Genomic DNA, 11,767 nt, shown 5'->3' with positions numbered 1-11,767 from the left:
GATACAGATTTTCAACTCATTTTGGTAAATGCTACATCCTATGAAAGAGTATGTTTAGTTTTGTAAGAAATTGCCAAACTGACTTCCCAAGTGACTGTCCTATTTCGTTTCACCAACAGTGAGTGGCAATCCCTCTTGCCCCATGTCCTTCCTGACATTTGGTGTCAACATTTTGGATTTTAGCTACTTTACCAGGTGATATCTCATTGTTGTTTTGATTTTGTAACTCTTTAACAAAATACCATGTTGAACATCTTTTGATATGCTTATTTGACAGTTGTATATCTCTGGTGCATGTCTATTCAGATCTTTACCTTACTTTTCAATTGGGTTCATGTTTTCGATTGAGTTTGAAGGTTTTTTTTTTTTATATAGTGGATACAAGTTCTATTTCATATATTTCTTAAAAATTTTCTCCTTGACTGTGGCTTTTCATTCTCTTAGTAGTGTCTTTCACATTTAAACTTTTTTTTGTATTAAGATAACTGTAGATTTCATGTAGTTGTGGGAACTAATCAGAGAGACCCTGAGTTCCATTTACAGTTGCACCTGGTGACACCAGAGCCTGAGATCACAGGCAGGATGTTGACATTGCTACAGTTAAGATACACAACCATTCCATCAACACAGGGTCCTCGAGCTGCTGATCCCTCATATTTGAATCACCTTCCCCTAGTTAGATACTTCTGCATATTTGAGTCTAGTTTTCCAGGATAGGAATGAAAACTCACAGGTATGACGTTCCCACGTAAGACAGATGTGGAGTGGCCAAGATGAGAAAACAGACTCTCACGGCTTCTGCATTTTTCTGCTGGCCTGGTGGTGGCACGAGCACCCAGCTCTAGGGAGAAGTCCATGACTTTGGTGCTGAAGGGCAGCAGGGGTACCTTGGCAGCTTTGCCTGAGGCGTGGTGGTCGGACCCGCAAGGCTTTCCTCTTCAGAGCTGCTGTTGTGCTGGAAGCTTTAGAACCTCAGTCTCCTCCCCCCACCTCTTCCCACAATCCTACCAGGGACCCTTCATCCTTTATTTACCTATTTAGTTTGTCAGGGGGAACTTACAGCTTTTGATGACACAAACAGAATAAACAAACAAGGAACCTAGTGATATTGTTTCCTGGACACAGCCGTGTCATTTGTTCCTTTTCTGTGTGACCATCTACAATGCACGTCTCTTACTGGGAATTAAGGACATTGACTCATCAATTTCCCCAAGACTCAAGCATCACTGGAGCCCAAGAAACAGAAAGATGAGCTTCCCAGCACTTGGGCTGACAGAACCTGTTACCAAACAGCTTGCAGACTCCAAAACACAGCATATGGTCACGTGAGACTGGACAGCACATTGTCTATCTTGGTGGGCTGACCCCTGGAACAAAGCAGCAGAGGAACCCACCCAGGTGACATGGGGTGCTGGACTGGCAGGATCTCCAGCGAGAATGTCCCTCAGTACTGGACCTTCCTCCCGGGGCCATGATCTGTTGAGGGCCACAGCCAAGTCGGGATGACGCATGGCATTTTTGCCATAAGTAGTGGTTGAGAGGTGACGCCAGCGAGTTCTCGCAGAGTTCCCATTGAGTTCCAGTTGAGCTCTGGGGGCGGGGGGGGGGGGGGGGTGTTCCCGGAGAGTTCCCATTGGTTGGGGAAGTGCCGGAGGAGGAATATTTCCGGCTGCAGGTTCCTGGAAGAGCCACGTGGTGTGCCTGAGAATTCCTGAGCGTGTGTGGAGTGTGCTGGTGGAGTTCAGAAATAAAGTTTGTTCCTGCTTCAGTGGCTCATGATTTGTGCCCAGCCAGACTGCGGCAATGATCATGATGGACACTTGAGTCATAGTGGAAAGGTGGGCTTCAGGGGTTGAGAGCCCAGGGTTAAAATGCCGAGCTTGTCATGTCTCCTTTCAAGACACATTTCCCAACCTCCATTGGAAAATGGGGATGTAATCACCCACCTTCAGGGTTATTGCAAAGAACAAAGAAAAAAATGGGTGTCAAGGGCTGACACACTTTCTGGTTTGTCATAGGCACTTAAGGGGTCATTGTTATTCAGTGTCCTTTTGGGAAGATAATGAGATGACCCATTCTCCAAGATGACAAAGAAGAGATGAGCAGACACCACCTGTTACCTCCCACTCTTCCCCCTTCCTTCCTCCTTATTAACAGAAATTTTCTTTGAGGGCATCAATGTTCTTAGCTACAGAAGTACATTTCCCAGCCTCCCTTGCTGCCCATATTCCTCGGTGTTGGCCAATGGAACTTCTATGAAAATCTCCCAGAGTTTATGTTTTATTTCTCCGGCAGTCTCCTCCACTTTCCTGGCCCACGGTCGTGGGACTGGGGTGCAGTCCATCTTTTGATCAGAAGAGACCATGATGGGGAAAGCAGAAGACAGAAAACAGAAGAAACCCGGAACATTGGTGATATGACAGAGCCACGACCCCTCCGGACCTCCCCTGTCAGTTACTGGGTGGACAAGTGACTCTCTCTAGTGAAGAGCTATAGTCCGATTCTACAATGTACAGCTACACAGGGCCAAATGTATCAGGCCTACGGGCCCAGAGATGAACTAGCTTTTAATTTTGACCTTAAAATACAAATGATAGAAAGTGCTGGGGAAGAGGAGGCAGCATAGAGGTTGGCCCCATTCATCAGACAATAAAAGTGAAAATGGTTATTTCTTCCTAGATTAAGAAAAGCATTTTCTTTCTTTCTTTTTTTTTTTTTGGTTAGGGAGTATGGGTGTTACTGTCTGTGATTTTATTTTATTTTTTTATTGGTTGTTCACAACCTTACAAAGCTCTTGACATATCATATTTCATACATTAGAGTCAAGTGGGTTATGAACTCCCATTTTTACCCCAAATACAGATTGCAGAATCACATCGGTTTCTTAAGAAAACATTTCCCCATAGCATTCATGTACTGGGGTATCTACTGATGACATCAGGTGCCAAGCACTTGTCTCACTGGTCCTTGGTGTGTGACAGCCCCGATCCCACGTGCTAGCACAGTCAATGCAGAGGTCCCTGCCGCCTCCTGATTTGTGTCCAGGGCTCTTGGGTCACGGTGTCAGGGGGTTGGGGGATCTGTTTTGGTTCAGCCTGCCTGGTGCCTTGGCAATGCTGGAAGATGACGGCTTACTGAAGTTGGGCATTTGCCTGCGTCCAGTGTGACAGTGGACGAAATGGATCCCTGGAAGCCTTGGGTCCTTGGCAGAAGTGACTCTTCTGGTGGTAGGTAGGCCTGCTTGCCATGGCTGTGCTCAGCAAGGAGACTTACAGTAAACTGGCTACAGCTGTGTGGGACAGTGCACCTGTGGTTCCTTGACCAGCCCCTCCCGAGGGTACTCGGTAAACCCAGCGAGGTGGAGCGGGCCGTCAGCCAGCCAGCATGTGCATCAAGGATAAAGTGCCTCCTCGTACCTCCTACCCCGCCCCATCATCATCACCACTATCCATGATCTTCATCAGTCCCAGTTATAAAAAGTTATCGCCCTTGGCTCCATGGACCCTACAGGGGTATCATCAAAACAAAATTAGGGGCTGGGGTTGTGGCTCAGAGGTAGAGTGCTTGCCTAGCAATGCATGAGGCACTGGGCTTGATCCTTAGCACCACATGAAAATAAAATAAAGGTACTATGTCCACCTACAACTAAAAATAAACCTTTAAAAATTATAAATAAAAAAACAAAAACAAAATTAGAAAACACAGGGCTGGGGATGTGGCTCAAGCGGTAGCGCACTCGCCTGGCATGCGCGGGGCGCTGGGTTCAATCCTCAGCACCATATAAAAATAAAATAAAGATGTTGTGTCGAAAACTGAAAAATAAATATTAAAAAATTCTCTCTATCTCTCTATTTAAAAAAAAAATAGAAAACACATCAGCAAGTACCTTGCAACTTTTGATTGCAAACTGAAAAATTAGAAAATAAGCCCATGAGCTGGGACATGGAACTTAGGGAAGTAGTGGCTTCTCTCTAATATCTAATGTCACACAACAGAGCATTGCTTGTCTTGAAAAAAAGAAGAGCACAACTTCCTTTAGAAAGTAGAAAGTACAGACTGTTCAAGGCAATACCTCTTTAAATGTGGTTTCTCAATCTCTGTGGGTTTTGGGGTCTTCACAAGATAAGGTCACCAATTGACAGTAAGCATGTAGACACTTTCCTGAGATGCTAAGGGCATCATTTTATGTACATTGACTAAGTAAGAAAAATTGGGGATTTGTATTGTCATTTTTTAAATTTCAATTCTTTTCAGATCATTTTCACTGAATTTTACAGAAATATTGGTCCGCCACAAATTGGAACCTCTTCTTCTTAAAGCCCTTCATCCCACACAGTTTGGGAAGTCTTACTTTAATTTCTCTCCATGATCTTTGATTTTGGGAAGCCCTCCCCAGATTTTAGGAAGCTCTCCAACTGCCAGGGCTTGGGGCCCCACTGGTGGGGTAGTTGGGCCAGAGAAGACTGCACTGTGGGAAGGCTGCCAGTCTAGAAAATTCCAGGCTATCAGGAACATTCCCAGGGTTATGGAAGAGCCAGAAAAAACCTGGGAATGATGACTCCGGGCAAGGGAGGGGGCCAAGCTTTAGAGGGAAAGGAAGAGGCGCCATTCTAATGGCCCAGACACTGGTTTGGGTTACCCCCTGGGTGTTCTATAGACAGGAGCTCATTTCAGTCCCCGGCAGGGCTACGCTGTGATCTCCATCTCAGAGTCCAGGGAAATGGAGGTTTGGGCAAGTCGCAGCTTGTCTGAGGTCCCTGACGCTTGACTGCTGGGTCAAGAGGAAGGAGGAGGCTCTCCTGGCCAGTTTTCTGCCCAGCGCAGGGTGTGGGCACCAGACCAGCCCCCTGGCAGCCGCTCTTCCCCTGGGATGTCTGTGAGCCCCAAGAGAATACGAGCCAGGGGTTGCTTTCAGGGACAGTTCCGGCAGCGCCAGGCTTCTGTTCCAGCTCTGCATTGGGATCTTCATTTATGCATTTTTTTTCCGGGCTTGCCCTTCTCATGGGCAGGACACTCCACCCCATAGCACTCAAGGGAGTCTTGACTGTGTCCGTGGGCTAGCAGCGGGGACAGTGCTTGGCAAGTCGTAGTCATGTTCCCTGTGCATCGCCTTCCTCGCCAGCTCCTGGGTGACTTCAGCTGAGAATGGACTTTTCCCCCTCAGTCCTATCTCTACCCACAGCACAGCCCCGTGAGTCCAGCAGGCCTCCCATAAGCTGCCCACAGCTGGCCAACCTCTGATAACCAGGACCCAAGCAAGCGTCTCCCAGCCTACTAGCTGCCTGTGCCCACCACCCCCCTCATTTGTAATGCACTTGGCCTTGTGTCCAGCCAAAAGGCAAGGTCCTTCCCGCTGAGCAGCCATGGCCAGTGGCTGAGCTCAGACAATGACATGGCTGATGTGCCTGTGCAGTTCCTCTGGGCACCTTCCAGGACAGGGGCAGCTTGTGACTGCTGTTCCTACACTCTGCAGCAAGGAAACTGGTTCTGTTGTTTGGGTGTGTAGTCACCATTTTGGACCATGGGGACAAGTCTGGGGTGACGCACTGGAGCAGCTCTGGAAGCAGAGAGGAGGGCAGGCAGCTGCCGTACCTGGTCCAGTGCCTCTCTCTTGAGAGGAAATAAACTTCTGTAGCACTTAAGCCATTGATTATTTTTTTTGGGGGGGGTCTGTCACATGCAGCTGGAACCAGTCCCTAATGTTACAGTAATTAATAGAAAATATCACTCTATCTTCACACCTGCCATGTCCTATGACATAGCCAGCCTGTCCTGAACGAGACCCACGCCACCGAGCTGAAACACAATCATGCACAGCTAGTCACAGATCTGACCACCAAATTGCTGGATTTGTCTTCTTCTGCTGTATCCGCCCCGTCTGTCCCTCTCTCTTTAATGTGGCCAGATGATCGGACGTTCACAAGGTTAAGGGAGGTTTGTGACGGCCCCCATGTCTATTAGAAACACTGAAAATGTAGAGGTGGCAGGTAGTGAAGGCAGGAGGAGCAGGGGGAGGACGGGGACAGAAAGGCCAATGAGGGGACACAGGATGGCAGCCTTGGGTACACTGGGGACCTGGGATTCCCAAACCTGACTGCCATTCCCACGCCCCAATCTTGGCACAGCAGCAGACCACTCAGGGTCAGGGGCTGGCCCCGCACAGTGTGGACAGGCAGGTGAGGGGAAGGAGGCCTAGCTGGTGTCCCCAGCTCAGCACCGCTGACTCCCAACCTCCGCCCTCGTCTGCTCCTCATGTTTCCCATCTCAGTGAGCTGTGCTGCCACCCTTCCAGCTGCTCAGGCCCAAACCCGGAGACTCCCGCCCCCCAGACCCCATCCATCAGCAAACCCGAAGGACCACCTTTCAGAATCCATCCAGAGCTCGCTCAGGGACCTGGCTGCCCCAACCCGGGGCTGCCTCCTGGCCAGCTCTTTCCTGCATCGTGGCCACAGAATCCTGGGGGGCCCTGGGCTCTTCCCCTGTTCTCATGACAGCCAGGGTTGGCCTGTTAAATGTGAGTTGACACATCCTCAAAACCCTCCAGTGGATCCCAGGGTAAAGGTCAGAGTCCTTGCCACATCCCACAAGGCCCCAACTGACTTGCCTGCTCTGTGTCCCTAAACTCCTCTTCCACGTCCCTGGCCTTGCTCACTGTGCTTTCACCAAAGCAGCCCCCAAAGATGCCTCACCACGTGAGCTTTGACCCAGGCTTTATTTTCTGGAAAATCCAGGCAATGATAATAATTTACTGTAGGTCACGTGGCTCATGAACGACAGAGCCAGGATTCAAACCCAGACCGTCAATCTCCAGAGCCAAGCAGCCACCATTGCTACTGCAGCCGGCCCCCGGCCCCTGTGGGTCCTGAATCCGAAGATTCAACCCACTGGGGTTAAAAGAAAAAAATATATGTGTGCGCCTGTACACACATATATTTACAATAATATATTTATTTATAGTGATATAAATATATATCTTTAAAATTACATCTTTTTTGAACCCAAACTTTCCTCAACATCATCTCCTAAAGAACACAGTATAGCAATTCCTCACTAAGCCTTTACATTGGATTAGCTGCTATAAGTAATCTGGAGATGATTTAAGTATAAGGGGGTGGGGAAGGGCATAGTTTGTATTCAAATACCAGCCAGTTAGAAGGAGCTTGAGTGTCCAAGGATTTTGCTAAGTGAGGGGATTCCTGGGACAAATTCCTGTAGACACAGACGGACGAGATGCCACTATTATTTCTTCTTGGAGCTTCACATGCAAAAGCTCAAAGCCAGTTAGTACAGTTTAAGAACATTCCCTACGACTCCAAGGCCACTGGTTCACCTCGACTGGGTAAAGTATTATTTCTTTCTTGCTTGCTTGCTTGTTTTTAGAGTATTTTTTAGTTGTAGATGGACACAATATCTTTATTTATTTATTTTTATGTGGCACTGAGGATCGAACCCAGTACTTCACATGTGTGAGGCAAGTGCTCTACCACTGAGCCACAACCCCAGCCCATAAAGTACTATTTCAAAGGAAAGGCACTGTCATTTCTGGTTGTAAACACACATACACACACACACACACACACACACACACACACACACGGAAATAAATGTTATCAATGAGACAGTCATTTCAAGAAATTTATATCCAAAAATTTTCATAAGAATACATGAAATTTCACAAGATCATTCATTGTAGCACCAAGCCTATATTCCTTGATAGAAAACTGTCAAATAACAAATACTCCAGTTAATTTCCCACAGGGATAAATTATGCAAATAGCCATTTATATCTTAATTTACAATAATCAATAAATAAGAGTGCACATTCATACAATTTTTTAATCAAAGATCCCTTTTTTTTACAAAGCTACAGCCATATATATACTCTAAATAGACAAAATAATCCTTGTACTACAAAATAACATTTCACTTTTTTTCCTCCATATTTCTCCTGAAGCTCTCAGTAAAAGTTTTCAGACACAGTCAGTGAAGTCCTGCCATGACATTAAAGAAACATGAAATCTGCTAAATATATCACAGATCCCCCAAAACGAAATACCTGTTAACCTCCAGGATAATAGCTCTGAAGAAACCCATCTCCAGGTTTAACCTGGTCCAACAGTGTACAGTAGGGCTGGCCATGTTCCCTACAGTGTCAGTGCCAGAGCAAGTGATACAGGCAGCATCTTGGTCCAATCTCAAGGGCAAAGAGCAGGGGTCTTGACACAGACAGCTGCTCCCTCCACAGGCCAGCCCAGGCTTGAGGGAATCTCAAATGCAAACAGCTCTGACTCTGAGCAGAAATTGAGCCTTTTTGAGTCACTACTAGAAAAAGAGGACAGAGGCCAAAAGTGGAAAGGTCCGGTTGGGTACAGCTATTTATTTCTGCAGCTGAATTTTTTAATTTAAAAGAAATCCCCTGGGAAACCGCGTCAGCTGCTATTTTAACTTAAGGAGACCAAATTAGTTCTGGGAGCCCAAGGAAGCAGGTCCCCAGGTTCTACTCCAAACTTTCATCCCAAACCTTCTACCAGATGACCTTCTGCTATTGCAAACTCTTCCCTAAGGCACCCTTTGTCAGATACGAACAGGAAGCAATGCTCTGAGCTTTGGCGTTCACTTATATACAGAAGTGCACATTTCCAGCATCTAGGCCACTTGTTGAGATCAACACAGAAATAAACACAATGAACTATCTTGCCACCCTTTGGATTTTTAAACCTAGAAAGAACTTTTTATAAGAGGTCTTCCAATATCTAACCTAGAGAGGTCAGGGAATATCCAGGGTGTCTGCAGGTGAGCCCTGACTAGGATGTGGGTCGCTGAGGCCCGGGCCAAGGATGTCTCACTTTGGGCAATGTCAGCTCTCTAGACTGCAGGCTCCCTCAGATTCCTTTCAAAAGTATCACGACTGTTGCAAGACATTTAGGAATACCGGTGTCCTGTGGCTATCCTTCCTCACAGCATGGTCTTATAGATAATGTGCTATTGACTTTTGATGCAACTAGAAGAAACAGTGACAAATAGCATAAACCTATCAAATGACATCTTTTCTTTTCTTTTTTTTGATAACAATGCAAAAATCATGACTTTTAAACTTAAAAAAATGATCCCTATCTGAGGGATTATAACTTCATTTAAGTCACTCATGGTCTTCAGCCACCATTTTAAATTATGCTCCACCTGTGCCTTTTGTGCTTGGATTTTCAAAGGAGAAAACCTCATTTTGACTCTGAAAACCATGTGCGGGAGAGAGGAACCATTAGGGACAGGAGGTACCATTAAGCTCAAGTCACTGATGAACTGTGTTTGATACTAGAGACTGAGATTTCATTGGTAAAGGCTGTTTAGAGGCAGAAATTTTGGTTGCAAATTTGCAGCTGTAGGCTAAACAATGAATTTCTGAAGGAGAGATTTAAGCAGTTGGGTTTGGGAGTCCCAGTGTGAAAACCTGGGGACTGGGGAGAAGGCTTCAAGGAAGGAAACAGCAGTGTGATTTCTATACGTGTCCACCTTCCCAGTACAGAGGATGTCCATCCAACACTGGTCCAACTAGGCCAGTGTCACGAAGGATCAGAACTTCATTAGGGGGATCCCTTTCTTTCCTAAGCAGTGATGTTAACTGTGAACATTAATGTCTGAAAATAAGCCCTACATTCCTGGTTCTGCGACTTACTAGCTCCAGGATGTGACCTTGTTATTCTTCCGGCCTGTGCTTTAGTTTCCTCCCATGATTGTTGGGAGGTTCCCATCAATGAATACACAATGGCTTCAACTTCCTCAGCTGGATGAGGAGCAAGGCAGCCAGGTGAATTGGAGAGAGGTGGACAGAAGCCTTGGGTAACGGAATGTTGGCAAGGAGATGGAGCCAGCGCTTGGAGAGGAGAGAAATGGGGAACTGGCAGCTACTGAGCAGGCTGCAACTTTATATATTTTTTATAGCTCGAAAGGAAGGTATTTGTTCATTGAGAAATGTGTGCTGAGTGCCTACACTGCCAACCAGCTCAGCGGTCAATGTGCCCGAGGTCACCCAGGCATCAGGTGACAGTGAGGACACAGATCTAGATCTGGTTGACTTCCCAATATGCCCACTTTCCCTATTGTATGTGCCTCCCAGGGAAGGAAGAAAGGACGGGTAGGAAAAAACCAACAAGAAAAGGTTCATTTAAGGACGGCCTGGTTAGCTGAAGCTAGATGGGACATGAGCATGTTAAGGATTTAAACAGGTTAGCAGCAGGATCAGGCTGCGGGTATTGAGGCCTGTGTGTATTTAAAAACAGCTTGGCCAGCGAGCACAAAATACTGGTTGTCTTTTTCCCTGATGAGAGTGTTTCCTGGTGCACGGCTGCTATGGTCGGGGCTGGGCAGAACCGTTTGCCTGGTGTTTTGAGCAAGAACCTCAGAACAGGCTCTGAACACAACCAAGTCAGCCTTCTGGGCACTGCAGAGGCTACCAACCCTGGAAAGGCAGCTCAACGGCTCTGGTAACTTCTGCCAACTCCCTGAGAACCAGGAGCTCAGCCTCCGAGGCCACGCCCAGCTCACCACAAGCCCTGTCCTTTTCACAGCCAGGGAGAACGGCAAGGCCAAGGCCACCGAGGGGCTCTTACAAACCAGGGCCAGGAGGGCTGGTGCTCACTGGGGCCCCATGCAACTCCTGCAAAGCTCAGAGTCCTCAGCCGCGGGCTTCCACCAGCTGGGGGAAGCCTGGTGAGAGGCAGGGGCACAAAGGCCCCTCAAGCTCCCCAGAGCACCAGCGAGGCTGTGTCTCCTTTCTACTCCCCCACTGTGGCCAACTGGGTAAGGGAAACACCCTGTGGCAGTTTTTAGCAAATAAACAGGATTCCACCAGCACCAACTCCCAACTTCTACCGCCCATCCTAGGTCCTGGGCCTTGTCCTTAGAGCAGCCCCCACACTGCTGGTTGGGCTGGTGGCAGATGCAAACTGCAGCTGTAGCCCGGGGATGCTCTACCTTCCCTACATGGGGTGTCAGCAGGGACCGTGTAGGGCTGGGGAAGAGAACACGCTGGGCCCTGCAGAGACCCGCACACCCTTGTTCCTGGAAAAACTGCTGCCGAGAAGCTTTTGAAGCTCCGGCAAAGCCCTTTTCTGGGACTTCAGGGTGTGGAGCTCCATGGAAGAGTCCAGGTGGGCCGTTCGGTGCAGACCCAGGGCAGTCCCTCCAGCAGGAAGGAGAGAGGGTCAGGTCTCCATGCTCCAGCCGGGCTCTGGAGCCCGGCTGGAGCGCTGGGAAAACTAAGCTGGTGTGAAAGACTTCATGTCACTCTGAGGATAGAATCACAGAAAGAAGTTTCCTCTCCAAAGCATCCATGACTGTTCTGACACCCAGAAGGACACCATCTCTACTCATTTACTCTGGCTTCTGTTGGAGACTAAAAGTTTGTAGAAAACTTAATTGGAAATGCAAATGGTCATCCCAGAGTCACTAGTTAGCAAGGTGATGAGTTGATCTTTAGTTTTATTTATTTTTGTAATGGGGTCTCACTGTGTTGCCCAGACTGGTCTTGAGCTCGGGCTCCTGCAATCCTCCCATCACAGCCTCCTCATTTCTTATAGGAGGTGCTGAGCCCTCACATGACCCCTGTGGCTGTCCCACTTATGTCACCCTTGTGAAGGGCAGGTGAGCCGCCTCAGGAGGGGGGTCGGGGAAGTATGCTGAACCCCAGGAGCAGGGAAGCCATGTCCTGGGTGGCAGCTCATGGAGCCATGAGGGTGTACTTACTGGGGCTGACCTCTGGGGGAAGCTC

This window comes from Urocitellus parryii, chromosome 6 (assembly GCF_045843805.1).
Source record: "Urocitellus parryii isolate mUroPar1 chromosome 6, mUroPar1.hap1, whole genome shotgun sequence".
NCBI classification, from domain to species: domain Eukaryota; kingdom Metazoa; phylum Chordata; class Mammalia; order Rodentia; family Sciuridae; genus Urocitellus; species Urocitellus parryii.
This window is presented reverse-complemented; position numbering follows the sequence as displayed.